We start from the raw sequence: 26,176 nt of genomic DNA, 5'->3' as shown, positions 1-26,176 counted from the left end.
TAAATATAGAATTGCTTACCTTACCTTACCTTTCCTCGGTGACCTTTCCTGGCCACCGAGGAATTGTTGCCATTAAGGAAACTTTCTTTGGAATTAATGGTGCTTAATCTTTAAACATCTACTCATTTACAGCACATAAATCATTACCTGATAAGTAACTGAATTTAATTTGTCAGGCTTTCCTAACGTCATTGGAGCCATTGACTGTACACACGTGAGGATAAAGGCTCCAGCAGGTCCAACAGAGCCTGATTACATAAACCGCAAATCATATCACAGTATTAATGTACAGGTAAGTACTGATAATATGTCACATTTATATACAAGAGGTCAAAGTGTAGTCGTCCAACATTAGCAATGTATGTCATTACCATTTCCTAAAATGTTTCAGATGGTATGCACTGCTGAACATCTAATTTCAAACATTGTGGCAAAATGGCCAGGATCAGTACATGATGCCAGAATTTTTCACGAGTCTTCACTGGCTCAAAGCCTCAGACAAGGCAAGTCAACTAAAATTCACAAATATACTATAGTTTATTATACTACAGTCTAATGTGTCTACTTTCCATTATAGGAATTTTTCCTGGTGTGCTGCTTGGTGACAGAGGATGCCCATGTCTACCGTTTCTTCTCACACCATATACAGATCCTGCAACACAAGCAGAAAGACATTTCAACCATGCCCATTGTAAGACAAGGGCACGCATTGAAATGACATTTGGACAGTTAAAATCCAGGTTTAACTGCCTGCGGCATCTCCGAGTTACACCAGACAGAGCGTGGGACATTGTAGTAGCCTGTGCAGTTTAAATTACCTTACAACTGGTAACAAAATGCATATGTAAAAGGAAATTTTAATGACTATACATTTTGAAGGCTTGAAACTGTTCTCATTTAGTTGTTAAATAGTTTGACATCCTTAACACAAAAGTAACTAAAATCATGTTCTTACTCATTTAACTTGTCAGCTATTTTCTGCCATGCAGCCTCACGAGCTTTGATAATACAGCTCGTGTTCCCCGTTCTAGTTATTATAACTTTGTAGTCCTCATAGGCTTGTAATAATTATTCTTGCTCCGCCTGCGAAAAAAACGCAGCTCTTTCCTTAGTTTCCATTCTTAATTATCCAGCATCGATTAACAAGGCTGCCTTTTATGTCGCGCAGACGCGCACAAGCCTCGCTTATCAAGCTTGGCTTGAATTAACGGAGATTAAATACACCTGAATTTTGTTCGTGGAACTCAATGAGCCTGAAGTGAACTGTTAGGCTAACTCAAGCGAGGCTATTACAAATAATCCTCGATTTTATAAGCTCTGGCATCATGTACTGATCCTGGCCATTTTGCCACAATGTTTGAAATTAGATGTTCAGCAGTGCATACCATTTGAAACATTTTAGGCAATGGTAATGACATACATTGCTAATGTTGGACGACTACACTTTGACCTCTTGTATATAAATGTGACATATTATCAGTACTTACCTGTACATTAATACTGTGATATGATTTGCGGTTTATGTAATCAGGCTCTGTTGGACCTGCTGGAGCCTTTATCCTCACGTGTGTACAGTCAATGGCTCCAATGACGTTAGGAAAGCCTGACAAATTAAATTCAGTTACTTATCAGGTAATGATTTATGTGCTGTAAATGAGTAGATGTTTAAAGATTAAGCACCATTAATTCCAAAGAAAGTTTCCTTAATGGCAAGAATTCCTCGGTGGCCAGGAAAGGTAATGAATATATTTAAAAAGGACTTTAATGCAACGCAAACCTTCCTGATTTCACGGCACACTGTAGCTTTGCTTAAATGTTCAGCATCCCCCACACTGTACAGAAATGAACCACTGGCAAAATAACGCATAGCGATACACAAAGACTGTGCAACCGTAAGGGCTTTAGAGCGACGTGTGTTTTTAGAAATGTAAGGTTCCAATAACTGACACAAATATGCAATACTGTGTCTACTAAATCTATAGCGCTCGTATAAATAATCATCCGCAAAATGCAACGGATCTATCCTGGGCCAAGTAATTGTGGAACCTGTTGCCTTAAAGCTCTACGAATGAGCCTCGCTCCCTCATCAACTGGATTATGAATAAATGGGCACGCCATGGTTATTCATGTAAAAGCCTTCAATGCACTCCTTGTCATTTTATACTTTCTAAGTAATTAGAATCGCCTGCATGTAATCTGTAATAATTTTATATTGGAGGGTCGATGTGTGCGAAAGAGGGAGTGAACAGCAGCAGAATAATCCCAGCCCCGCAGAATGTCGTGCTGTGACATCACATGGCTTGTCCAATCATATTCATCAAGCTAAGCTAAGCTTCACAACTAACCTGCCACGGAGCAGGCTTGTCCAAGAGCATATGTTGGCATAGTAATTAAGCGGAGCTTCAGGTTAGCCTCGTTCGTGGAACCGAATTTGGAGAAATTAAGCCGGGATTATCGAAATAAACCTGGATTTTGAGGTTAGTTCGCTTCGTGGAACAGCCCTCTGGGCTGCTTAACTAAAACTACTTAAGTTAAAATAAGAGTGCATAAAGTTTATATTGTTACAAAAGAGTGAGGAGGAAAATACTATCAAAAACCTTGGCCATAATATAGTTGTGTTCATGTATTAATTGAAAAGTCACTAATAATGAAGGGAACAATTATTCAAAAATATAAAGTTCAAAATTTATAAATACAAAATTCAGAGACAATGAAAACTTCAATTACAAAATCTAAAAGAGAAAAATTAAACTAACAAAATTACATAATAATAAACAAAATAATGAAGTAATTATTAATAAAGCCCAACATTTTTGATCCACTAAACCAATCTTAATGACAAAGCAAAAATTTAATGAGAAAAAAAACTAAATGGTCTACAAAGGGAGAGTCTACAAGGGAGCAGAAAACACCACTACAGGAACCAATGACACTGCAGTGAAGCAATGGCTGCCAAGAGTTTAAAGAGCCTTCAGCTACTTCAGCCTGACTAACTGTAGCACCTGAGGGCTTATACCTATTCAGGGGTCTAGCCCTTCAAATCATCAGTCAATGTAATACCATAATAAATACAGAACACAGGGAACAACTACAAATAACTAAAGAAACCTTGTTAACAAATACAAAACAACAGTGAAAAACCAAAGGCAAAGGAACAAAATCAAGAAAGGGTACAAAACAGAAACTGGGGGATTTTGTTGTGGAATAACACGGCGATTTATCCCAGGTCACACATTTTGCACTGTAATAACTGATAATGTTGAGCTGTGAACCTGCAACATCTGAATTATAAGGGTCTTCAGAATTAGAACTCCATTAAATGTTTATGAAGAAACAGGCTGACAGCAATGCAAAGTGGACCACTTTCTGGTGACATCGGCTGAGCTCTCTCTGTCTCACTCGACTCCCACCGTACTATGCAGCACCGCCTTGAGAAGCCACAACACATGGCTAGGATGCTGGAAGTCAACAGCCTACACCATTTAATGATATCTGTGTAGGCATTATATGGCAAGACCAGCATGGAGCAGCATTAAAAAAGCTTGGAAAACTTACTTACCACTCAAGTCACTCATCTGCAACGCTTAATTTAAATGGTTCTCCATTATTGCAAAAGGTGGTTCAGGTGAAAAATTTGTATAAAAAAAAATAGAGTTTTAGTATTAAATAGGTATTACTGTTTGATGCAAACTTTTCTTCCTTTTTTTGGAGTTAAGATACAAGTGAACATCGAAAAACAAGCTAGCCCAGAAAGGAAAACAAAACAGACAAATCTCACCCACAGCTACGAGTCTCGTGTGCATAAAACACTAGGCTACAAATTAAAGATAATACTCCACAATAGGACGAAATACAGAAGCCATGATTCCCGAGTTTAGATAAAGCCACATTTAGGTAAATGGATGTGAGTGCATGAACCTGACTCAGGGGACAGCCTGACTGAGCTCTGAAGTTAACCAGCTGGGTTCCCCACCAAACCTGAAGGCAGAGATGGGGCTGAAGAAGGGACTGCAGGAAATGCAAACATATGTGGAAATGACTTTACCAGGTCCAGAAAGCAGACCTTAACTGATTTATTGATATCATTAACCATCACATTTTTTTCAGTCACTTATCAAATTGCTGTTTCAGAAGGTTTCTACAAGGTTTAATTTTGCTTATTAAAATGGACTATTTTAAATATTCTATAGTATGTTCAAAGTCAAATCTGATATCAAGCATACAGTAAAATGAAATTTTTAGCTGCATATGCCCCATGGAATAGTGACAGTAGTACAATGCAATCAACTAATAGTAAATACAGTGAATAAAAATATATCATCAGATGTTACTGTATATAAGAAACAATCAATACATTTGTCAGCATGAGTGCTTGTTATGTGGCTGCATAATCTGATGGTAAAAATTGTCCCTGAATTTAGAACTGTGAGTACTAACAGTTTGGTATGACTGTAAAAAGATATTGTGCACAGTGACTGAGGTCTTTAATAATCCTTTCTACATTTCAGTGGCAGTCTGCGTGTTAAGTATGGCCAGAATAGAAGGCTGAGCTAACTTCATCACTGCCTGCAATGTGTTGTGGTCCTCTGCAGTGTTTTGTTGTTTATACAGTATATACACACACATATATACACGAACACACTTGTACAGTCCCGGGCTCAAATAAAAGGTTTTTATTTTAAATACCTCCAAATGTGACACAAGCACAAGCAGTGCTTGTGTGAGGTCTTCTTCTCACAATATCTCTCTTTTCTCCCTACCCCACTCAAGCGTTGCTCCACTACCTCCCAGCTTGCTTGAATAAAGGAGTGTGGTCTCTTTTATTACAGACTCAGGAGTACTTCCGGTGCCAGGGCGACTGCCCAATGAAGGCAATTCCAGGTCATATGGAAGTCCATAATAGGGAGATTGTCTCCCAACAGCACCCTCTTGTGGCACCCAGTGACCCCAGCAGGGCTGCTCTGCCAGACTGCATATCTTGGCCTGCCCTGCTGGCTTCTTATTGTGCACTAACCTCCCGGGCTGCTGCCATCTAGAATGTTGGGGGAATAAAAAACCTCCAGCAACTTCTTCTGTTGCTAATGGGCTGTCTGTCCACCCTTTCTGGTCCTTACTTCCAGGTATGCTCCCTCTCCTGGCCGAGATGCCTGTACAGCCCATGTGGCATCTACAATATATATATATTGTGAGCTGGAGGGCTGATCACACCCCAAGAAGATACAGACGCCCCTGGGAAAACCACAAAGCCTGAAACACAGACTACCCTCACATTGCTCCTTATCCTTGCACTATAACGCGCAATACAAGCCTTGCGCGGTACTCCGCCGACTTAAAAAGCCGTGAGCAGTGCCTGTCAGATTTGGTATTGGTTTCTTTTGCTTTCTCTCTCTCTCAGACTGCCTCTGCTCCTGACGCGTTTACATTCGAAGAAGAAGAAACTTACGAAGCCCTTAATTGAAAGACAAAACTGTCATCTTTGTCAAGGAGCAAGTTTGAAGTGACAAATGTTTGTTTGCAGTGTTTGAATAAAATTCCTTCTTATTTCCACGATTTTGAGTGTCTCTGTGCAAATCTGTGACCCAAGCGTGGTGTGTCTATATATATATATATATATATATATATATATATTTGTGTGTTGTTTAAATAAATAAATAAAAACAGTGTATGTAACATATACATTGGAAGATCACCTAAGTGCTGCAGAACTGCCAAATAAAACATGATTTAACTTTGCTCCTTTTGACTGAGATTTCCCTAAGATGTATGATCCCATTTTATTTTCTTAAGGTGGTTTATTAGTGCTGGGGATATTATTGCCACCTCAAAGCTTTAGAGACTTAATAATTAGATACTGTACAGTACTTCAAATTCCTGTCTTTTCAGTTCCACCATAGATATAGTGTATGTTCTCCTGACATCTGGGCAGGTTGCACTAACCCTGTCATTGTAGACTGAGGACTTGGGGGTCATACAGTGGATTCAAAAAAACATGCAGATCCTCTTTTCTTCTTTTTTTTCTTTCTCTTTTTCTCACATTTTGCTGTTTAGTCTATTTAAGCCATGTGCTAACATGAATTAAATTCATTTTCAACATCAAGCAACATTAAATACCCCAGAATGTCAACGCAAAAACAGGATTTTAGACAAATTTGGAAATTTACAACATCATAAACATCATAACAGTGGCTATCCATTTGCTGAATCCTATTTCATTCAGAACAGGTTAATAACACATTACAGTGTAATATTCCTTCATACATTTTGCCATCTATCAATGTCCTTGTTTTTCTGTTCAGGATTGCAAGAAGCATTGTTCCATACTAAAATCCTTGCTTAAATTGTCAATAATACTATGAGAAATATTACACTTTAGCAAAGTCATAGTCACTAGATCATTGCCTGAAAGATAAAGCTCTTTTTTAATGTTAGGGTACCTGGAGGGAATCTGGAGAAAGTGTGCTGTGCTCTGTGTGTACAATGGGAGGCTATGATTGTGACTCTGCTCCACATCCTTCTATAACTACTGTAACTATAAAATACTGCAAGCAGTTAAAAAGCAGATGTTAAGGTACTTAACTTCAGAGACACGGGATCGCCATTTTAATTAAGCACACTAAATGGTGTCCATGCTTGAATGCCCCCTTGCTAGCCTCAGTTTATTTTAATGAAAGCCACCATCTGCAGCTTGGAACTGTGCAGGTCCGAAACATAACCAGATTAATGATACTGAGTTCTGCCATAAAGCTGTTGCCAGAAATCAATGAGACCTGAAGGGACATTCACTGCCACACTTGGTATTTCACTTACTGCCATGAAAACTTGGGAAAAGGACACAATTATTGTTTAAAAAAAAGAGTATGCAGCCAACAGACTGCAAATGACTACTCTGAAAAAGCAATTAGGTGACCCTGTGGTTGAAAGTGGAGTCTTCATCTGTCTTCTGGACTGAGTAGTACGCTGTATACTCTGTTTACTTTGATCGATAAAGTATGCATTTACAACTGCCATTTGAGATTTTGTTCAAGTATGATTTTTTTCTGAAGCCACCATTAGTCAGTGGTGTGACACTTTGGGCGAGGCGTTCAGTAGAACCCTTTAGGGATACAAGCTAGAACTGTTGGTGCTTCCATCCAGCTATCAATCCATTTTCAAAACCAAGGATTTGAGGAGCTGGGGTCTACCCTGGCAAGTTCTGGAGCAAGGCAGAGCGCACCCACACAGCATCATTTAGAGTTATGTAACTTAATTTGCTTGTTTTTGGGATGTGGGAGGAAAAACACCCAGAGATAACTCAATGAAAACCATACAGACACCACACTAAAGTGACAGAAATTCTAACACGGGACTCAAAAACAGTGAACAGAAACAGAAACCTTCTTCCTTATATCCACCTGTTTTCTAAAACTTTGATAGTCAGGTCAATTACTATTCCATCTGCTCTGGTCATAAGAAAGGAGCCAACCCTGGACAAGACGCCAGTCCAATACAGGGGGTCCTCGGGTTACAATGTCTCGACATACAACGTTTCGAGTTTACAACGCTCACTCCCATAAAAAGTTAACTGACATGTGTTTCAGTTTATGCCGTTAGCATCATACTTACAGACTATGTGGGCGAACTCGTTTGGTTGCACGCAGAGGAAGTGTTCCGTTTGTGTTGCTTTGTTTGGCGACTTTCTGGCCCTTATCATGGCTCCTAAAGGTTGAGAAACGCTGCAGTACAGTGTACAGTACAGTATATTTATGTCCTTTTCCTTTTTCTGTGGCTTAGTTGTGTTTTTATGTTCTAGATTACCCATCCATCCAACCCGCTATATCCTAACTACCGGGTCAAGGGGGTCTGCTGGAGCCAATCCCAGACAACACAGGGCACAAGGCAGGAAACAAACCCCGGGCAGGGTGCCAGCCCACCACAGGGCACACACACACACACACCAAGCACAATTTAGAATCGCCAGTTCACCTAATCCGCATGTCTTCGGACTGTGGGAGGAAACTGGAGAACTCGGAGGAAACCCACGCAGACACGGGAAGAACATGCAAACTCCACGCAGGGAGGACCTGGGAAGCAAACCTGGGTCTCCTAACTGCGAGGCATTAGCGCTACCCACTGCACCACCATGCCACCCTTGTTCTAGATTATGATTTTGCAAATGTGTTAGGATAGGTAAATGACTTAGGCTAGGGTGTGTCTCAACTTACACCAAAATTCGGGTTACATCACTGTTGTAGGAAAGGAACTGCGTCGTAACCCGAGGACCCCTCTGTATAGGGCGTAAAAATACGCACCCATACATAGGCATAATGGGTGAATTTAGTTTTAGCAGTTAACCAAACCTGAAAATCATTTTAATGAGGCGACAAGGAAAAACAGCAAAGCTGCACTTGACACCTATAACAGAAATTTAGAGTAAGTCAACATGGGCCACAAGTTCTAATTTATTGTCACATCTACACAGTGCAATGCAGTTCAGACTTGCTAGTCTCCAACGAATTAGTGACAACAAGGAACAACAAGCAATGAATAAAACAGCATACATGAAAATACAACATCAAATGATATTTAGAAGAAACACTCACACAGATGAGTAACTGCTGGATAAAAAGAGCAGTTCAGTTTACATTAAGTAGACTCAAAAATGGATTGATAGGCTGAAGGAACTACAACAATACAAACTAATTGGAATATCAATTATAAAGGCAAGGCAGAGTGGTGGCTCTGAGGCTAAGGATCTGCGCTGGTATCCCAAAGGTTGCCATTTTGAATCCCCATCACTGCCAAAAGAGATGCTACTCTGCTGGGCCCTTGAGCAAGGCCCTTAACCTTCAGTTGCTCCAGGGGCGCTATACAATGGCTGACCCTGCACTCTGACCCCAAGGGGTATGCGAAAACCAAGTAATTTCCTTCGGGATTAATAAAGTATAATAAAAAAAAAAGATGGGTGGGACTGAATTCCAGAAAGTGAACTGTAATGAATACTGGGAGGATCCCACTGAATGATCTTTAAAGTTCTGAAAGCACAAATAATCACCGGGGAATGGACACAGTCAAAGGGACTGTCAAAAGCAGTGCAAGAGTTTGAAAAAACGGAGAAATCAAGGTACAACCAATCATCCAAGCCAAAGTAAGTAGCAAAGAAATGTAGCAACAGGCCCTTATTCTGATTAGAACTCTTTCCCCTAACTATAGCTAATATTCTTAGTTTTTTTTAATTGTTTCCAGTGCTTAGCTAACAAGCTACTGTGTGCCTCCATCTTAAATAGATGGGAATGATGACTCGATATTGTTAGCCCTCAGTTTTCATTCTGCTGCTGTCCTATTTTATTCTTGACATGGGTGCCACTGTCTTGTGTTTTTTTTTGCAATGGGTAGATTCCAAGAAGTCACGCTACATGATGTCTCTGACATAACAGTTTATAAGCTGGGTTTGTGAAGATTTAAAAGACAGTTGACAAATTATTTAGTGTATTTCTAGCTTTGAGTATTAGCGATTACTTTTTGGCTTCAATTCATGTTAACAATCTGGTTTTGGCAATAGTTTCTATTGAATTTCTAGTAAATGACTTTGCTTTGGTATTTCAGATAACAATTCATCTCCTGTTCCTTTTTTGCCAGCATCTTTTTGTAGCTGGGTAGCGTGCTCTTAAAAAAGCAGGTGGGCTCTGGTTATGCTGCGATCCAGCTGAACTGCTAGCTCTTCAGTCTGACAATAGTTTCATTATTTTTATTTCTCTCCCTTCTTTTATCATGTGGAAAACAAATATGTCAGGTGTTTGTTTTTTTTTTTTTGTGTCACATAGCCATAAACAGGTTTAGCAACTGAAAATAGTAATGTCCATAGAGACACATATCTAAATTGATACTGGAATGATGTGACAGACTTAATGATTTTAAAATAATGAACACAATGAAAAATGCCCCTAAACCTTTAAAAGTAAATACGGTAGATAAATTACTTGGGTGACAAATCAATAACCCTGAAACAGATTGAAAGATTTACTTTGGCAGATGGGTCAATGGGCAAAAACTAATCAAATAATAAAACAAAATTATGACAACTGTTTAGAACAAATCAAGGGAATGTTAAGTTCAAAATTTAAAATGTGCATTTTTGGTAACTTTACACAGTACTCATCACATTTCTATGACAACAGACACAGCAGCACCACAGGCTATGAAGAGGTGAACAATCCCAGACAAAAAGATGGGGTAAGAGGATTAAACCAAAGCTCCATAGGGATATCATCAATAAAGCTGACCCTGCAGGTAAACAGCAAGTCATGAATTATGGGGAAGTACATTTAGGAGGGAAGCATAATTTTCACAGAATATATATATTGTAATAGATAGCCCAGCCACAGACAGACACAACATCACAGTTCAAGACACACAGTTTATTATTACAAACTATATACAATGGGTTCCCGCACACTCACGACTCCTCAGTCCTTTAATCCTCTCTTCCAGCCGCCCCCACTCCTCCCTCACAAGCTCCGTCTTTCTCCTCCTGACTCCAGCTCCATGCCCCGGATGTGCTCCAGGTGCTGATGATGGTCTTCCGGCAGCACTTCCTGGTGTGGCGGAAGTGCTGTCCTCCAGGGCTCAGGAACCATCCAGGCAGCCCCTTGGTTGGGCCATAGACCCAAATGGGGTTGCGCTTCCCAGCTCCGTCTCTGTGGCCCTGGATGGAAATCTGGGGGGCTGCCCTCTTGCGTCCAGGGAAAACATTGCCCCCTTCCATGATCCAGGCGTCCCGGGCCACTATATACATATATATACATATATACATATATACATATATACATATATACATATATATATATATATATATATATATATATATATATATATATAATTTGAGGGTTTTAAACTGCAGATTGCATTTCTGTATTTATTTTCTGCTTTTGACTTAATGTTAATAGTGCTTCTTTAATCTAATTTTATTTTTACTAAATCACTATTTTCATTCTCATTTTGATTCTCACTTTTTACTTGCCAGGAAAGCATTGAAATTTGCATGACATTTGTGTACAGCTAGAAGGTTAATTAAGTTTCATTCTGCTTTCCACAGGCCATGACAACTGGTGACAGTAAATTGGTGTACATATATTGATTTTATTGGAAATTCCTATTAAAAGAAAAGCAACTGTCTATCTTAATGGTTTAGGTGATATTTCAGGACACCTAGATAACAAAACTCAAAACAACACCTTGTAAGTAGAGGATAATAAAAAAAAAAAAACTTATTTGCCTGTGATTATCATAAACACTTATTGGGAAAATGTTTATTTTTCTCAATAAATATACCAAACTTGGAAGTAACAGACAAAGGTAGTGGAGTAGACCACATTAGTTCAGCAGGTGGCATTAATGGCTCCTCCATCTGTGGATGGAATCCATCGTCCCAAGCCATGTTAAAGAATAAGAGTGCTGCAAGATCACCAGAAGCAATGACAAAGTTAACCCACATCTATGTCAGATGACTTCCACTCCAAGATAAACAGTAGTTGAAGGTAACACTTACTGATATTGGCTTGTTTGTGTGATTTCTTGAAACACTACATTTATATATTTACTTTATTTAAAGTATAATAATTCACAAAAAAGATCAACGGGGCTACTTACCAGCCATTCATCCACAGTGAGAGGAAGCGATTTCACTTCTGCAAGTTTGATTTTTAATTTTTAGATATACCCTCTGATACCTCATCACCCTGGTTTAGCTAGTAGTTCTGATGCCACATGTGGATGATCCAGTGCAGCACCTCAGACTTCCTGTGCTTCATTTAAGTCAAGCTCCTGTCTTAGTGGAAGCCATATTGATGGCCTTTATTTAAATGGTAAGGAATGGCTTAACTAGAGGGTAGGTTTTGAATATTTGTCTTTAGACACAAAGATGGAAGCAAAAATAAATATAAACTCTGTTACATTAATCTAGTGCTCTGCAGTTGAGTAGCATCCTATCCAGGGCTTGATGCTGCCTGAGATAAGTCAAGGCCCCAAGAAACACTATAAATTATATACAGAAGTTCAATATGGTGTCCCGCAGGGCTCAGTACTAGGACCTTTACTGTTTTCACTTTACATGCTTCCACTGGGATCTCTCATTAGGAAACATAATGTTAATTTTCACTCGTATGCAGATGACACCCAGTTATACCTTTCATTTAAATCAAATGAAGTTTCTCCGATGTTGTCTTTAATTAGTTGTGTTAGTGAATTAAAGGAATGGATGAATGAGAACTACTTGTCTTTAAATACAGATAAAACAGAGATGTTAATTGTTGGAGGGAATGACGCTGATCACAGCAATATTTTGTCGTCATTTAACTCAGTTGGAATCCCAATTAATTTTACTGAATCAGCCCGCAATCTAGGTGTTATCTTTGACTCTAGCATGTCATTTAAAGCGCATATTACAAAGTCGTCCAAAACATGTTTTTTCCATCTTAAAAATGTTAGGAAATTAAGGCGCTTTCTAAATAAACAGGATTGTGAGAAATTAATTCATGCATTTATCTCTAGTAGGATTGACTACTGCAATGCGGTGTTCACTGGCTGTTCAAACTGTTCTCTATACAGCCTCCAGTTAATCCAAAATGCGCTGCAAGAATTATTACAAGAACAAGAAAATATGAACACATAACCCCAGTTCTTAAATCTTTACACTGGCTCCCAGTTAAGTTTAGGGCAGATTTCAAAATCCTCCTTTTAACATATAAAGCATTAAATGGCCAAGGTCCGGCTTACTTGTCTGAACTTATCATGACTTACAAACCTGAGCACATTAAGATCTCAAGATGCCGGTCTGCTTAGGATTCCAAGGATTAATAAAATAACAGTGGGAGGTCGAGCTTTTAGTTACAGGGCCCCTAAACTGTGGAATGGTCTTCCTGCTTCCATAAGAGATGCCCCTTCAGTCTCAGCCTTTAAATCCCGGCTGAAGACTCACTACTTCAGTTTAGCATATCCTGACTAGAGCTGCTGATTAACTGTACATACTGCATCTCTGTTGTTAGTCATTAGCACTAAAACATAAGTAACATGATAATTATATTTGAATACTAACCCTCACCTATTCTGTTTCTTTTCTCGGTACCCAAATGTGGCCATTGGTGCCACGGCCCACCTGCCAAGTTGTTTGCCTGCCTATGGTAAAGTCATCCCTGATGGAGGATCACAGGAATCATGGGAAAGAGGGGTCCTTTCATCGGAGCAATGTTTCAGCCGTGGCATGGCCAAATGGGGAGGCAGCTAGATGGATGAGGTCTCCAGGACTCTAAAATATCCAAACCTAATTATGTCATATCATCTACTGTTAAACCGTACTTCTAAAATTTTTATTATTATGCTGTATTAAGGAATTGTTCTGTTCTGTGTATTGTATTGTATTGACCCCCTACTTTTGACACCCACTGCACGCCCAACCTACCTGGAAAGGGGTCTCTCTTTGAACTGCCTTTCCGAGGTTTCTTCCATTTTCCTACAAGGTTTTTTGGGAGTTTTCCTTGTCTTCTCAGAGAGTCAAGGCTGGGGGCTGTCAAAGGCAGGGCCTGTTAAAGCCCATTGCGGCACTTCCTGTGTGATTTTGGGCTATACAAAAATAAACTGTATTGTATTGTATTGTATTGTATAAATGAATTAGTCGCTTCAGGCAAAGTATTCAATTCAGTTCTATTCATTTATGTATTGAGCTCTTCACTGAGTACAGGTTAGAACACTTCAACAAGTTTACAGATAAAATATAAATTACAGACTTTACAAATTGCATAATGTACCCTCATAAAAATGTAAGGATAAAGGAACAGATGGATAATCCTAAAGTAGTGTCCTACATTACATAATGGCCATTCCAATTCATTATCTGTGAACAACAACATTCTGCTCAGGTATATAAAGTGTACAGAATCTCTCTATCGGTGCTTCAAAGAATGATTTTATTTTCACAAAGGACTTCTAACTATTGCACGACAGGTAGTGAAATGCAAACACCTAACCTGCATACTGAAATGTCTTTCCAAAGGTGTTTCAGATAAAGATCTTGTTGACTAGTACATTTCACCTAGTCACAGGTTTTTGGATTATTATTTACAGTAATTACACAGAAAGCCAGTAGTCTACCACAACTGACAGCAGGCTACATTGACACCCAGTAATTAGGTTTCAGGGTGTGCACATATTACCATCTCAGTCACTGTCAGACTGCTAACATACAGTCACTTAAAACACATTGAGATTCTACCAGGATCACCCGTAACTGATACATCTGTTGCATCCTGGAGATCCAATGAATGGCAGCTTCACAAGTTCCCCAGCCCTCTTGTTACACCACATACAATCGAAAACTTTTTGTGGAAAATCCTCACCTCAATATGCCTCTCTACTGCTAAAACTAGAACTTATAATGCTGTGACTAGTCTTTTCTTGAAGAACTGAATCTATTAAAACATGACAAATGGATCCCTCTCCATGCATTTTGGTAAGCGCAGATTAGCCCATGCAGATGTCTGGCCGTGCTTGTGCCTGATGCTGCTTGGATTGGCTTGTGCTGACTTCAGCCTTTAAATTGAAAAGGTAAGTTCAGCAAATAATAAATAGCACTAACTTAGCTTTTTGAATCTATTTTACCCAAAATAGGGTTACAGGAAGCCAAAGCCTACGTGAGTAACATTTGGTGCAGGGTAGTAGTAAACCTTGAATGGTATCCCAGTCCATTATAGAACAACGTCATATCGTAGTCTCTGATTGACTTAACCCGCACATTCACACATATTTGGAGTGGGGGATTAAATCAGAGTACCCAGTACCCACAAAAACTGTGAGAATGTGTACTCTCCACGCAGAAAGAGAGCTTGCTGGGTGCTATGAAGCAGTGACCCTAACCACTGGTCCACTTTACTGCATGTTATTAACAATTTATATGTACAATCCCTGCACAGAAGGACATCAGAAATGTAAACGTGGTTTCATTGTGATTTCTTTACATATCAGATTCATCCATCTATCATTTTTATAATCCAGTCCTGGAAGTAACTAATGCAAGCAGGATTTCAACCTAGACGATATTCCAGTCCAGCACAGGGGACCTTAACAAACGAAAACTCAATATTTGAACATAACGCATCCTCAGTTAGCCAAGCAAACTTATCAAATAAGGCATCCCATGAAGAAATGGGAAGTAAATTCCAGCTACACCTTCATGGCACCCACTTGGCAAAGTGCACAGGGCAGGCAGAAAGGAAGTTATTCCACTGCAGTTTTCATTCTAAAAGCGAATTAGCCTAACTACAACATTAAACTTCTTAGAAGTTCACAAGGACCTCAGTACCTCAGTAATGAAATGCAGTTGCTTGATACCAAATCAAAATTCCTTTCAGAAATGAATTTTCATGATTGATTCTGTCCCCATCTCTCTGCAGTCTTGATCACACAGCTCTCCACATCTCATTTACTGTCCCTGTCTTAATCACCCAGTGTTAGGCTCTGACTCCAGCTTCTAATTTTTCACCTTGCATACAGCAAAGAAATACAAAAAAGGGGGGAAACGATCCACCCTTTCTCCTGAGATTACTGTCTGAGACGAATTGGATAACCTGCTGATGAAATCGGTCCAAAAAAGAGTAAACTCGCTCCGTCTTAAACGATTGCTTATGTGCCTCCAGAAAAAAACCAAAGGACTTATTATTCTGAAATTACTTTTGGACGTCTTGCTGCTATTTCCTGCCCTGCTGTCAAGGCTGAATGTAACCGTTTTGTCCAGCTAAACTGTATGAGGGTCTTTGTGTTTTGCAAACACTATTAAATTGCCTTGTCTAGGTTGGATTTCAGATAAAGATTAGAAACCAGCATGTCTGACTAGTAAAACACACTTTTACTTTTCCCAGATGCAGGAAAAATCAGAGCTAATGCATTTCCATTCCTATTCCAAGACTGTACATCCAGTAGCTGACTATAAAAAAATCCTCTGGAAGTCGTCATTACTGAAGAACTGATATATGTATATAAATAAAGCTGCATTCAATTTCTATACCTTTTCTATCCCTCTTCTAGCCACAGGAGTACCCTAGCATATCCTGATACCGAACTTGATGGGAGCAGAGCCCACCCCATAATGGAGAAATTCAGGGCTGCCGATTAAAATAACACTATGTCTAAGGTCCTGGAGGGGAGTATTTAAAGCACTGTTAAGCGTGCTACAAATGAATATCTTGTTCAACAAAGATTTGCTGGTTTTACAACTGACAATACAGTGTATATCATTAATTTGGTTTAGACCTTTAAATTGAATGGTAACTCTTTTTGATATGTGACTTTAAAACATTTACCAAAGTCAGTGCTGATTCCCCTGGAGTGCTACAGTAGCTGCAGGTTTCTGTTCTAACCCTGTTCTTAATTAGAAGCTAAACCTTAACCAATAATGACACTTGTTAGTTTGATGGCCTGCTACTGTTTTATTCTGCCATGACACATCATTCTTATATTGTACATTTTGTACTGTATATCCAAGGATATCATCCAAATGATTTATATAGACTGGAAATTATTAATAATTCTTAGTCCTTCAAGGTTTTCCTCTTTCGTTTATTTACAAATACTTTATTAAAACAGATACTTCATGATGAAAAAACACTTGTGTGAATAAAACCAAGTTAGATGCTGAGTTGCTCGCTCCTTTGTCATGCAATTGAAAAATGAAAGGCTTAAGTTTCAAAAGAACAGATAAGGAGTTGGAATTTTAACAAGTATGTAAACTAAAATTAAACACAACAATAATTGGCATTTAATGGTAGATGTTAAATCTAGAAATTGGGTTGAAACTCTAAACATTTTAGTCAGGGTCTCAACCTGGCTTAAATGTAGTTTCATTTATTCATTGAATTGTTTATTACTCTCTATATATAAAATCCTAAGCCTAAAAGTGCAACGATTTTATGTCACTTTTTTGTCATGCTTTAAATTGGGCTTATTTTAAAACCTATATACAGTGCATCCAGAAAGTATTCACAGCACATCACTTTTTCCACATTTTGTTCTGTTACAGCCTTATTCCAAAATGGATTAAATTCATTTTTTTCCTCAGAATTCTACACACAACACCACATAATGACAACGTGAAAAAAGTTTACTTGAGGTTTGTGCATATTTATTAAAAATAAAACAGCCTTTTCTCAATACTTTGTTGATGCACCTTAGGCAGCAATTACAGCCTCAAGCCTTTTTGAATATGATGCCACAAGCTTGGCACACCTATCCTTGGCCAGTTTCACCCATTCCTCTTTGCAGCACCTCTCAAGCTCCATCAGGTTGGATGGGAAGCGTCGGTGCACAGCCATTTTAAGATCTCTCCAGAGATGTTCAATCAGATTCAAGTCTGGGCTCTGGCTGGGCCACTCAAGGACATTCACAGAGTTGTCCTGAAGCCACTCCTTTGATATCTTGGCTGTGTGCTTAGGGTCGTTGTCCTGCTGAAAGATGAACTGTCGCCCCAGTCTGAGGTCAAGAGTGCTCTGGAGCAGGTTTTCATCCTGGATGTCTCTGTACATTGCTGCAGTCATCTTTCCCTTTATCCTGACTAGTCTCCCAGTTCCTGCCGCTGAAAAACATCCCCACAGGATGATGCTGCCACCACCATGCTTCACTGTAGGGATAGTATTGGCCTGGTGATGAGCAGTGCCTGGTTTCCTCCAAACGTGACACCTGGCATTCACACCAAAGAGTTCAATCTTTGTCTCATCAGACCAGATAATTTTGTTTCTCCTGGCCTGAGAGTCCTTCAGGTGCCTTTTGGCAAACTCCAGGCGGTCTGCCATGTGCCTTTTACTAAGGAGTGGCTTCCGTCTGGCCACTCTACCATACAGGCCTGATTGGTGGATTGCTGCAGAGATGGTTGTCCTTCTGGAAGGTTCTCCTCTCTCCACAGAGGACCTCTGGAGCTCTGACAGAGTGACCATCGGGTTCTTGGTCACCTCCCTGACTAAGGCCCTTCTCCCCCGATCGCTCAGTTTAGATGGCCGGCCAGCTCTAGGAAGAGTCCTGGTGGTTTCGAACTTCTTCCACTTATGGATGATGGAGGCCACTGTGCTCATTGGGACCTTCAAAGCAGCAGACATTTTCCTGTAATCTTCCCCAGATTTGTGCCTCGAGACAATCCTGTCTCGGAGGTCTACAGACAATTCCTTTGACTTCATGCTTGGTTTGTGCTCTGACATGAACTGTCAACTGTGGGACCTTATATAGACAGGTGTGTGCCTTTCCAAATCATGTCCAATCAACTGAATTTACCACAGGTGGACTCCAATTAAGCTGCAGAAACATCTCAAGGATGATCAGGGGAAACAGGATGCACCTGAGCTCAATTTTGAGCTTCATGGCAAAGGCTGTGAATACTTATGTACATGTGCTTTCTCAATTTTTTATTTTTAATAAATTTGCAAAAACCTCAAGTAAACTTTTTTCACGTTGTCATTATGGGGTGTTGTGTGTAGAATTCTAAGGAAAAAAATGAATTTAATCCATTTTGGAATAAGGCTGTAACATAACAAAATGGATGCACTGTTTATATCACATTTTTATTTTATACATATTTTTTTTAATATCATGCAGTTGAAAATGGAGCCCAAATAGGCATGTTGTGGCTGTACATAGACTTTCATCTCAGACTCACTGACATGAAATTCCAAATTAAATTATGTACAGATTCTGTTGTATTGTCAGTTGTTGGTTGTAGAGTTTCAATGACTAATGGCAGTTTATATTTCTTAAACATAAAAATGCTGAAAGAAATACCTGATGAAGAAGTAAATTCTGTGTTGTGACTCAAGCTAAAATTGTTGGTTACAAGTAACAGTTACACAGATCATTTACCTTTCCTGGTACAACTTCAAGCAGCAGGACACATGAATCGGTGTAGTAGAGATTTGCATAACCGTTGATGAGTTTTCATCCACACTATCAGACATGTAAATAAAGAAAATGCACAAAATATTGAGGCTGAAATAACCTCTGAAGGTAGATCTGAAACAAAATTTATTAAATTAATCAAAGAGGTTTCACAGAATGTTGCTCTGTCTTAAGATGGATGATTTTTGAAATTCATCAATGCTTCTTAAATGTGAGTGTTTGAAATTTCAAAAATCTGTACAGCGTGCGCTATTCAAAATAGCAGAAGGAAAATGTAAGCTCCCCAACAAACTTCCCTAAAGAATAAGTATACATAATTTCAACAAAATCGCTCCACTGGGTGCTGAGTTGTTTCACACAGATAGATACGATGACAATAGGTGGTTTTCTCAATTTATGCAAATATTGCTTTACTCAGTAAAAGATAAATATGGTAGATTTGTGCTGCCTGCTAGCAATACAGTAAATCAATGAATGTTTGGGCACATTTCATGTCACTTTCATAAATTACCATATTGGAAAAGATATTATAATTTTAAAAATCCAAACAACTGGAATACTGTAAAAATGGCCTGTGCTGTAAGTTTTAGTTTAAAAAAAACAGTGGGAAATTAACTAAAAATGATGAATATAATATTACCATGGTAGTTAGTATCAGAAGAAGTAAAATTAACAAACAAAAAGCAGCACAGTTAATGAGACTTGATAAGGTCAGAAGAAGCAATGAACATCCAGAGCATAGTTGTACAAAGAAAACCTTTTGAGACTTGATAATTATTAGCCATATTTGTCCTCAGAGTCAGTCAATCAATTAGACAACATAGGAAGCCACCTAGGGCACCGTCATCTATTGGGTGCCATTTAAGAAAGTTATTGAGCTCTGGAAACTGAGGGGAAGGTTACCAAACTCTGATGATCACGAGTGAGCACTGTTACCCACTAGGAGCCATTTATGAAAGCAGAAGTGTGCACACTTCATACATCAATAGGTGCACGCTACTTAAAGGCTGCGGTATATACACAAAGGATCACCATTTGAGCCACCATCTGTGCCACATTTTTTCTCTCGGACTAGTAACACATTTACTTCATAGCTTTTGTGTTCATTTGTGTGCACTTCTGACACCAAAAATTTCATTAAATTTTTAAAAAGAAAATCTTTCAGTAATGTGGCTGGGTCAGCTGTGCATTGGTTAGATCAGCCATCCTGGATTTAAACCCTCACCTATTCTGTTTCTGTTCTCGGTACCCAAATGTGGCAATTGGTGCCACGCCCACCTGCCAAGTTGTTTGCCTGCCTATGGTAAAGTCATCCCTGATGGAGGATCACAGGAATCATGGGAAAGAGGGGTCCTTTCATCGAGCTTCAGCCGTGGCATGGCAAATGGGGAGGCAGCTAGATGGATGAGGTCTCCAGGACTCTAAAAATATCCAAACCTAATTATGTCATATCATCTACTGTTAAATCGTACTTCTAAAATTTTTATTATTATGCTGTCTTAAGGAATTGTTCTGTTCTGTATATTGTATTGTATTGACCCCTACTTTTGACACCCACTGCACGCCCAACCTACCTGGAAAGGGGTCTCTCTTTGAACTGCCTTTCCCGAGGTTTCTTCCATTTTCCTACAAGGTTTTATTGGGAGTTTTCCTTGTCTTCTCAGAGAGTCAAGGCTGGGGGCTGTCAAAGGCAGGGCCTGTTAAAGCCCATTCGCGGCACTTCCTGTGTGATTTTGGGCTATACAAAAATAAACTGTATTGTATTGTATTGTAAATCCCACACCTGGCTGTTGTCCATTTAGTGTTTGCATGTTCTCCCTGTGTCTATATCTGTTCAAATATTGTAGTTTTTGTCCCATGACCACAAAGATGTGTACGTTAGGCTAACTAGTGACTATCGATGAGCAAAATGATCCATGTGAAACTGAATTCGAAGCGAAACTCAGTATTTCATTTTGCAAAAGCAACTGTGAAGTAAATTGTGCTTTGCTTCCGATTAAATTGGTGGCATTGATCCAAGAAAAAAGGCATATAGCCCCGGTCTGGAAGGATTTTCATGCATGAATTCCACATTTGTCTGCTCATTATCTAATACTAGCCAACCCGCATAATCAGGCCGCTTTTTAAATGATTTTAAGCACAGAGGAAAAAATAAACATTTGAAAAATCCGTAATTTAATAAACCACCAAGAAAAGTAACATTGCAACAATGCACGCTACGATGCAACATACCGGAGGAGCGCCTTCTCCTTCCAAAGCGAAGGACGGGGTTGAACGGCGCTCGTTCAGTACGCACTGCTCGCTTATGTGCCCGCCCCCAACTCCCTACCTGAGTCGCTTTCGTCTGTGTACAGTCCACACGCACCTGTGAGTCACGTTGACTGTTAATTTTCCAAACACCGCCTCAGTCGGTTTCCACGTTGACTTTTCATTGTTCTTTGTGGTTCTGGGTGCTTTTTTATATATAATCCACCAAGTCACCCGACCTTGAGGGATGAGGTTACAAAGGGCAGGAACGTAATCAGTGCGAGCGTATGACCCGCACGTTTCTCGTTCGTGGGGACTGGGAATTACCCACGCCGGGTAGACACACGTTGATCCATTCAGTTCGTGCAGGGAACAATCGACCTGTTAATTCAATCTCACATGGGAACTTGTTCAACGGCTTACCCACGCCGGGTAGACACACTCTGTTGATCCATTCAGTGTAGCGCTTTGCATGCAGTACCACTCAAACATTTTCAATTTTGGACATATTCAATGTGCATCACAGACCTGTTAATGCTCAATCCAGCAATCACATGGAATCCTTTGGAAGCAACCTACAAATGTACCACTTGTCTGCCTCTAAGGAAGTTTGGACGTCGACCGCTGTTGGCCACTTATGAGCCGTGTGGAAATTTTTAAGCGTGTAAACTATTATTTCGAAAAGTTACTTGTTAGGCGGTATTCAAACTAGCAGTCTCGTAATTAAATTGTAGCAACAAATAGTTTTCGGAAATACTTCAAAGCATCAGAAGGGCTCAGCAGTACATGGCAGCTCCACTTATTAAGAACTGCCATGCACCACCACCCACAGAATTGAGCAGGCAGTCGAAGGAGTTTAAAGTTTACAGGAGGTGTAAAATAACTAGAGGTTTTTAATTTCTTTGGCTTAATTTTTTTAGTTTTATCATTTAAGTTAAATCATTTAACTTTAATAAAATAAAAGTTAAGGCAGTTTAGTACTCTAACTCAAATGTTAATAATGAGGCCAGGCCAGTGCAATGCAAGTCCTATTGGATCTTGGACTTTTTAGAGAATGGCTTAGAGGAGCCAGTCTTCTATGAGGGCTACATCTGCAGGAAATGCCAGCTGATCCAGCACCTTGAGGTCAGGGTCGCCGAATTAGAGGAGGAGTTGGTTGGCTGACCCTGGTGTTCTTTATAGAGACATTGTGCACCCTTACGGTGGCATAGGAGGAGATTCCAGACCAGTCACGTAGAATTAGGTGGGTCACGGTCAATTAGGGTAAAGGGTGACCTGTGGCAACAACCCCAGAATTGGAACTTGGAACTAGGCGGTGTATTTTGAAGATTCTGAGGAGGTAGGCAGGCATGAGGAGCCTCAATGGGCCACGTAAAACCAGTTCCCAGAAAGAGAGAGGTAGTGATAGAATCAGTCATTAGTTGGAGCACAGGTTTTCTCCAGAGACAGGTGGGAGACTTCGGGAGTGGATAGGCTCTTGGCCAGAGCAGGAGTGGATCCAGTTCTCATTATCCATGTTTGAACAAATGACATACATAAGGGAAATCTGTCAGATCTGTGATCCAAATTTAAAGATTTAGGTGCCAGAGAGAGTTGATCAAACAGCAAAGCACAGGATGTTAAAATGATCAAAATGATGTGGCTGCAAACACAAAAAGAGAAAACGGTTAAAAGACAGTGCACTCCAAAAACAAAAACTTAATTCTCAAAATACATTGTCTTAGACAGCAGCGTTGAGAGTGCTCCTCAGCTATCCCATTTCAGTGGAGAGCACAGCTTCTCAAAGATAAAATTGACTAAAAATCTACAGGACATTTGCTGTACAAATGACACAGGACAGTCATAATGGGCAGGCCAAAATTTCTACAGAGCATGAATTGATTCAGAAAATTGAAACAAAACGTGCAGTTAAGATCTTTGCATCCATGAATTTCCAGTGTAAAATAAGAATAATTCATGTAAAAATATTAATGTAATGTAATAACAGCCTTTTACTTGTTTACATATACTGCCAATCTGGTGTGTTTGGAAATATTTTCCTGTAGGATTCCAGTTTACATGCACAAGAGAGATTGCATTAACAAGAGATTTGCATTACCGCAGGCCATGCATATCAAACTGTCCATAAAGCCTTACAATTGTTACAGAGCTCAAACTGTCCACCGTGCGTGTCCTATAACCTATTTACTGAGTGTTAAAAATGGAAGTGCTGTATTGTTACAATAATTACTGAGTGTGTGTTTATTGGCAGATACTGGATTGCATATTATTGCTCATTGGTTGTAATGAAAAAGGAGCAGCAAAAGAAGCAGCAATATTGCATTTGCTCAGTTTACAAAATGGAAGCCGAACAAGACCCCTAGAATCTGGCAGCTAACAGGCGAGTACAACGAGAGGTATATCAGAACGCCAAGCCCACTGTAGACTTTGCTATTCCTAAAGTAAGATGTTGCAAGTACAGTAATAACCAGTCACCAAATCTAAACCCATATGCATGACACTACTATTGAAAAGAGATAAGCACAATGGCCATCCAGCAACTTATATTTTAAACAACTTTGAGACACATTTAGGCTTTCTGGTTTCTGTTCAAAAGCCACATATTTTACATTTTGTTGAGTAGATTCCATGATGAATTTACGATAATTAATGAATTAACTTTATTTTTAGGGAGGAATAAAGTGGCCACTTGCAGTGAATTTCCCATTTAATTCCTGGTGGTATATTTCCCTATATACCACCTAATGCCACTTAATCACCTCCAATGCAGCATCGCAATAGATGACATCTTGTGCAATAGTGTTCATGTGCAGTTAAGGTCTTATGTTGAATGTTTGTGTTCTACCTTATTTCTTCTTATCCTTCTGTAATTATATTTATTAACATTTATTTATATTTTGACACTAATTTTGTTGTATTTGTTACAATGACAATAAAGATATTCTAAATTCTATATATTTTATTTAGGCATCTTAATCCTGTCATTTTGACCTGCTGTCCCACTTTTCTTTTTCTAGTCCTTTCAAACTAATATTAAGTTTAACTACATGCAGGCAGAGGTTCTTTGTGCAAGAGAATCTGTCAGCATATGCAAATAAATTATTGCCAGCTGATCTACAATTGTAAAATGAAAAATGGTTTTGTAAGAACTAAGATTTGTCAATTACTGTATAAATGTTGTTCGTGTTGGTACACCCTTAATAGGATCAGATATACAGTTGATCTCTGAGACAGTAGGGGATCCCCTGGGGTCTCTCTAATCCTCAAAATTCCAATAAAATCCAAATATGGGCGATCGCATGGAAAGTATTAAAAGAGCAATTTAAAATGCTGCACACTAGGCTTCCAATGCAGGATACTACACGGACAGTTTGATGTGTTTCTATGTTTTTTCCAAATCCCAACAACACAGAAGCAACCATCCTTCCCATCTCATTTAAAAAGCATTTCCTAATTTTAGTACTCAAGTAATTCACCTTTGAATTAATTTGAAAATCATTAATAAATTAGACAGCAATGCATCTGATAACCAAAATCTGTCCCAGTAAACTGCCTAAATTCTAACCAAGCTAGGAAAAATGGAAACCAATGACAGCCTATGGTGTTACTCTTTTAATTACTCTAGCAGTACAGCCTTGAAATGTTTGAAAACAAGTGTGATTGAAAATGTGCACATGCAAAAAATTTAGTCACTATAATCAGATTTTGAAAATTTGCAAGAAAAAAAGAATATGTTCTTAGAAAACATATTTCTTTAACTGTGTGCTCAAATAATTCAAAATGTTCAAATTCTTACATGGAACCTCTGATGGTTGTGGCACAAATCATAGATATGGTAAAACTGTTTCAAAGTTTCAAACAATAACACTCTCTTTATATTCTTTTGCACACTGCTTTTTGTAATGTAATTGTGTAATTGTCCACATTAATGCAACACGGTCAAAGCCACTGCTATATATGCTACAAACCATCACCTCAGAACATGTGGCACTCTTAAGATGATAAATATGATTACTTACCTTTCATACCTACAGTAATTGTGAAAAACAATGTGCTTTATATTACACTTAAGATCTTAAATATAATTTATTGTCTTTAATACCTAATTATAAAAAACAATTTGTTTTATATTACAATATGTAACTGATTTTGCTGCACCAAAACATTATATGGCATATATCTCACAGTGCCATAAGCACAAAGTTTTTATTTACTTTCATATCAATAGTAGTTCATCAAAAGTCAAGAATTAATTATACCACATTAGTTGCAAAACATACACATTTTTTAGGAAGCAATGTCATTTCATTTATTGATTTTTTCATCCTACCAGTGAAGGCCCATTCAATGCCTGAAACAAGAGTTATGCTGCCCTCTACTGGAGTGATTTAAAATAAATTAAAAACCTGCACCGTACATCTCTTTAACATCATTTTGGGAAAAAAGTCAAAAAATTTGAGCCATTAGATTTTATTCAGCACTCTAACATCTGATAAATTGTTGTTTTTCTCAGCAAAGAATTAATATTTAGTTAACCTAAAAAATTGCAATGAAGAAAAGTAAGAATATTAATAATATTTCCTGAGTGTTATGCACTATGCTGGTTCAGTGCTATCCAACTCCAAGTGTACTTCGGCATTTATTGTAGTTTGAAAAATGCATTATGCAAATCTTAAAATACATTCATTTCTACATGTCATACATTTACACAAATGTTCAAATATGAAGCTGTCAATTTTACAAACCTGTTTTTTTCCACCAAAAATGACTTGAAATGCATTATAAGGTGCAGAGAACCAACCCCAGACTTGACACCATTCCATTCAGATCACATTCATGTATGCATATCCAGATTCATTTATAATGGTCTGATTTAGCATCACCAAGTCCAATGATATTTATGTAGGGTTGCAATGAAAAGTACAGGGTGGCCAGACACAAGTCAAAGATACTATTCTGGGAAAAAAATCTACCAAATCCAGACCAGCTGTGACCAAGATTCAGGGCCCAATAAATGAGCTGAGATGCA

General features: G+C 38.8%; 1 long non-coding RNA gene across 1 annotated transcript in view; it reads right to left on the bottom strand.

Moving 5' to 3' along the window:
• LOC120530402 overlaps positions 1-21,161 on the bottom strand; it is a 55,496-nt gene extending 34,335 nt beyond the window's left edge. Inside the window, exons 1-2 of the long non-coding RNA XR_005633958.1 lie at positions 21,133-21,161; positions 18,865-18,948 (exon numbers count right to left, since the gene is read on the bottom strand). This is a non-coding gene — a long non-coding RNA (uncharacterized LOC120530402). The remainder of the gene's footprint in view (positions 1-18,864; positions 18,949-21,132) is intronic.
• Positions 21,162-26,176: the final 5,015 nt, after the last annotated feature.

Source organism: Polypterus senegalus, chromosome 5, assembly GCF_016835505.1.
Source record: "Polypterus senegalus isolate Bchr_013 chromosome 5, ASM1683550v1, whole genome shotgun sequence".
Taxonomy (NCBI): Eukaryota; Metazoa; Chordata; class Cladistia; order Polypteriformes; family Polypteridae; genus Polypterus; species Polypterus senegalus.
The sequence above is the reverse complement of the archived record's forward strand: the minus strand, read 5'-3'. Positions and strand labels throughout refer to the sequence as shown.